Source organism: Panthera uncia, assembly GCF_023721935.1.
Source record: "Panthera uncia isolate 11264 chromosome C1 unlocalized genomic scaffold, Puncia_PCG_1.0 HiC_scaffold_3, whole genome shotgun sequence".
In the NCBI taxonomy this organism is placed as follows: Eukaryota; Metazoa; Chordata; class Mammalia; order Carnivora; family Felidae; genus Panthera; species Panthera uncia.
Genome location: NW_026057584.1, coordinates 111,727,171 through 111,732,717, shown reverse-complemented (window position 1 = coordinate 111,732,717; position 5,547 = coordinate 111,727,171).

Here is a 5,547-nt window from a genome sequence, read left to right as displayed (position 1 = left end):
ATGCGTATATTATTTCTTTTTAGTGTATCACTTAGTTCTCTAATTTTTCCCTCATACTCCTGGATTTTTTTGTCTCTCTTTCTCTCAGCTTCCTCTTTTTCCATAACTTTATCTTCTAGTTCACCTATTCTCTCCTCTGCCTCTTCAATCCGAGCTGTCGTCGTTTCCATTTTGTTATGCATTTCGTTTAAAGCGCTTTTCAGCTCCTCGTGACTGTTCCTTAGTCCCTTGATCTCTGTGGCAAGAGATTCTCTGCTGTCCTGTATACTGTTTTCAAGCCCAGCGATTAATTTTATGACTATTATTCTAAATTCACTTTCTGTTATAATATTTAAATCCTTTTTGATCAGTTCATTAGCTGTTGTTATTTCCTGGAGATTCTTCTGAGGGGAATTCTTCCGTTTGGTCATTTTGGATAGTCCCTGGAGTGGTGAGGATCTGCAGGGCACTTCCCCTGTGCTGTGGTGTATAACTGGAATTGGTGGGCGGGGCCGCAGTCTGACCTGATGTCTGCCCCCAGCCCACCGCTGGGGCCACAGTCAGACTGGTGTGTGCCTTCTCTTCCCCTTTCCTAGGGGCGGGATTCCCTGTGGGTTGGCGTGGCCCGTCTGGGCTACTTGCACACTGCCAGGCTTGTGGTGCTGGGATCTGGCATATTAGCTGGGGTGGGTAGGCAAGGTGCACGGGGGCAGGAGGGGCAGGCTTAGCTCGCTTCTCCTTAGGTGATCCACTTCAGGAGGGGCCCTGTGGCAGCGGGAGGGAGTCAGATCCGCTGCCGGAGGTTTGGCTCCGCAGAAGCACAGAGTTGGGTGTTTGCGCGGAGCGAGCAAGTTCCCTGGCAGGAACTGGTTCTCTTTGGGATTTTGGCTGGGGGATGAGCGGGGGAGATGGCACTGGCGAGCGCCTTTGTTCCCCACCAAGCTGAGGTCTGCCGTCTGGGGGCTCAGCAGCTCTCCCTCCCTTTGTCCTCCAGCCTTCCCGCTTTCTGAGCAGAGCTGTTAACTTCTGACCTCCCAGACGCTAAGTCGCGCTTGCTGTCGGAACACAGTCCCTCCGGCCCCTCCGCTTTTGCCAGCCAGACTCGGGGGCTCTGCTTGGCCTGCGAGCCGCCCCTCCGCCCCGGCTCCCTCCCGCCAGTCCGTGGAGCGCGCACCGCCTCGCCGCCCTTCCTACCCTCTTCCGTGGGCCTCTCCTCTGCGCTTGGCTCTGGAGACACCGTTCTGCTAATCCTCTGGTGGTTTTCTGGGTTATTTAGGCAGGTGTAGGTGGAATCTAAGTGATCAGCAGGATGCGCGGTGAGCCCAGCGTCCTCCTACGCCGCCATCTTCCCTCTCTCCAAGTGTCTTTCTTCTTTAATCTTGGTTGTTAACTGTATCAGATTAGTGGGAAATTGTTTTCATTTGGTTTTTCTGTCAGGAATTAACCACTGAATTCTAAAGGATACAGTCACAGTTAATCGTGTTTGATTTGAAACGTGTCTGTTTAGGTTGAGTAAAGAAATAAGTTTGTTTGTGTGCTTGTTTGTTTTAATTAGGCCAAATGCCAGCTCTGCTACTTACAAGTGATGTGTTCTTTCTTTGCTAGAAAATGACATCTTCAGCTCAGGGTTGTCTAAGAATCTACCCATTTGTTCGGTCATCCAAAATATGTACTTTCACAGGAAAACATATTAAATACATGTACCCATAAAGTGTGTACTTTATGCCTGGCTTCCTGCTGTGCAAGGGGTATACAGTGGTGGGCAAAATACCAACACTTTGTCTTTGTGGAGCTTAAATGATGTGGGAAGGAAAAGTTAATGAACAAATGAATATAAATCAGTGTATCATATCAGGTAGTAATAAATGTGCTTGAGAATAGTTATTAAGTGGATTTGGAGGACAAAGAACAATGGGCAAGGGAGGTGGGGTCTGCTAGTCTCAGAGCCCTGAGTGAAATAAGTGAGCCATGGGAATAGGAGGAGTAGGTCCATCCAAGCAGAGGGAAGAGTAAGGAAGATGTGTGGTCATAGGACATCAACGTGGCCAGTGGCTGCATTAGAACGAGTGGGAGGGAGCATGGACGAAATGAAGATAGTGAGAGAGTCACAGGCCAGATCACGCAGGGGCTTGTTGAACTCGGTAAACATTTGGGACTTTGTTCAAGTATTATGGGAATAGTACGCACTAAATTTTATGCCTACGAAATTCTCCTCTATCATATACCATTGCTTGTGCTACATAAGCTTGCTTATGTAGCATATCCTAAGAGAATAAATTATGCTTGCAACATTTTGCCTTGAAAAGGTATTGGGTTATTTATTTGTTGGTTTGTTTATAAAGCTTATTCATAAAGTTTATTATTTATTTTCAGAGAGAGAGAGAGAGAGAGAGAGAGAACCCCAAGCAGGCTCCATGCTCACCACGGAGCCTGAGCGGAGCTTGATCTCATGACCATGAGATCATGGCCTGAGCTGATATCAAGAGTTGGATGCTTCACCGACTGAGCCACCGAGGCATCCCAATATTTGGTTATTAAAAGGTTTGGATAAAAAGATTTAAATATCAAAGAGTTAAGTTTTAAAGTTCATTGGCAAACATGGAAGTTTCTTTCTAACTGCTAACAGGTAAGACGTTTGTCAATTGTCCCACCTTGAAAGGAAATTTAACCAGTTCATCTTCAGTACTAAATCTATGGTTTCTCATGGCTCACAGAGCTGTTCCTGCTGAGGACCATATGGCCAGGGGATGCTGGAGTGTAGAGGTACATGAGTCTACGTGAAATGCTCCAAGTTGTGGGGTTTTGAAGGTAGATGAGACCACCACCAGACGCTGATAGTTACTTTGTATTGTTGAGGCTCACATCTAACTTTCTTTTAATCACCGCATCAAATGGGATAATGTGTGTCATGTGTCCGGCATAGTTCCTGCACACGGGACTTTCAACCAGGAGCAGTTCCCATTTTATAATCAATGTCAGTGTTAGAGCAAGCACCTAGTTAGGCTTTACCAGGATGCATGCCGTCCAGCAAAGCAGGAGTCAGAGCCTGTTATCAGGAACCTCAGCAGCCTGTCCTGGCAGCACCCCACATACAAGGACACCAGAAACCGGGTCAAATCAGACAGGCCTGCGACAAAGGAGGCCAGAGACCCTGACATAAGGGAGGAAAGGCTTGAAAACTTGCCCCCCTCCCCCAAATCTCCCCCCCCCAGGTAGTGAGCAGCCCATCCCCTAGTTAACTACTGTCAAACTCTGGGGTGCACAGGTCTCCCTTGACCTGCCCACTCTCCCATCTCTGGAGTGCACCTTCTCTCCCAGAAGCTCTTCACTTGCACCGCTCAGCTCAACCACTGTCTGTGAATTCTTTTCAGGGATGAGACTAAGACCCTCCGGTGACATACCCAGGGACAGGCCTCAGGGCCTGGAAGTCTCCCCAGTCTACCCGGCAGCATCAGCCTATGACCTGAGTGAGGACGATAGGGAGTCAGTGTTAACACAGGGAACAGGGTTTCTCACATTTCTACCCCTAACCCCTCACTGCCATGCCCCCCAGGACCTGCTCTCAACATCCATACCGTGGGTTGCCCACGCTCTGCCACCTCGACACTGCTGTTCTGAGCTCTGCTGCCGTGGGGTCCCCCACAGATTCTTTCTCAAGTCAGAGAAGCAGTGGGGGAAGATGGAAGGGTTCCTGTAAGTACAGAGATCCTCTCGCCTCATTTTTTCTAACGTACTCTTCTGAATCTCACAATCAGGTGCAAAAAAAAACCTTGATTTTATTTTTTTTAATTTGAAGTATAGTTGACACACAATGTTACATAGGTTTTCAGGTATACAACATAGTGATGAGAGAAGGGATTTCCTTCCAAGTCCACAGGACTGTGTATAAACTCTGTTCAAACCGCAATCCTGACTTAAGACCACTAGGCTGGCTTCGTGCACGTGCTTGGTTCATGCATAGCCTCAGGGTAAACCATCTTGTCCTTGAGATATGAATCAATGCCCCTGTTTCCTGGGGAACTCGGGATTTCTGCCCATGTGCTAATCTATATCTTTTCCCCTTTTACAAGATGTAAGAAAGTATATAACCCTGCAAAAGTGTTCGCTCCTCAAATCACTTTCTTCCTTATGAAGGTTGTGTTTCCTGGGCAGCTGTACAAACTCGGGCTCAAATAAAACTCTTTCTTACTTGAGGAGATTCTAAAAGGTTTGTTCAATTTGCATTGATACCAGAGACTCAACAACTCCTCTACCTGTTATGCTCAGCTCACAAGTGTGGTTGTGGTCTGTCACCACGCATGTGGCCCCACTGCAGCGGCTAGCCACCAGTGTGGTTGTGGTCTGTCACCACGCGTCCAGCCCCACTGCAGTGCCATCCACTAGACTCCCTTGGCTGTGCTTTTCCTCCCTGTGACTTACTCATTCCAGAACTGGAAGAACGGGACCACCCTGCTCCCCTCACCCACTTTTCCCTTCCCCCTAGTGCCCTCCCCTCTGTCAACCACCAGTTGTCTGTCTTTTGGGGTCTGTTTTTTGCTTTGTTTGCTCACTTGATTTGTTTTTGAGAGTCCACACAAGGTTGAAATCTGTGTTTCTTTGGGTTCTCCCCTGAAATCAGTACCTTGAGTTGTCTGACTTTCCAGTGTTTTTGTTCTTTTGTTAATTTTTTAATGTTTATTTATGTATTTTGAGACAGAGAGAAAGCCAGTGGGGAAGGGAGAGAGAGAATCCCAAGCAGGCTCTGCCCTGTCAGCACAGAGCCAGATGCAGGGCTCAGTCTCTCAGACCATGACATCATGACCTGAGTGGAAACCAAGAGTCAGAGGCTTAACCTACTGAGCCGTCACCCAGGCACCCCAATGTGTGTCGATAAGTATAAATGAAAACCTCTCCTGGAAAACATGTGGGAAAATTGTACAGTTAAAGGGAAAGGATGTAACAATTAACATTCCTACTTACTTCCAACTGATGCATTTGCTTTCTAGCATTGACCATGGTTACTCAGATTGTTTTAACAACACTCCTTCACCTAGGTGCAGAGTTGATCAAAGCCCTCCTGAAAGCTACTGGAGGGTGTGAGAACAGCTTTGTGGGTACATTGTAGTCTTTGGGAGATCCCACTCCCCCATCTCTTCCGTTTATTCCCTCCTATTCCTTTTCTTTATTTTCTGCTTTATCGCACTGCCTGGGACTTCCAGTATGATGTTAATACAAGTGGCCAAAGAGGAAAACTTTGCCTTGTTCCTGATCCCAGGGGGGAAGCAGTCCGATTTTCACCTTTAAAACATGATGTTAGCTGTATTTCAAAGATGACTTTTATCAAGTTGAGAAAGTTACCTTTGATTCCTAGTTTGTTGAGAATGCTTTTTAATTTACAAATGGATGTTGACTTTCACCAGATGTCTCTTTCTCCTTATATCGTGGTGATTTTGTGTTTTTGTTCTTTAGTTTACTCCTATGATGAGCTCCATGGATTGGTTTGTAAATGTCAAGCCAGCCTTTGGCCACCGGGATGGATCCCACTGAGGCATGCTGTATTATACTTTTACACATCGGTGATTTTCACTT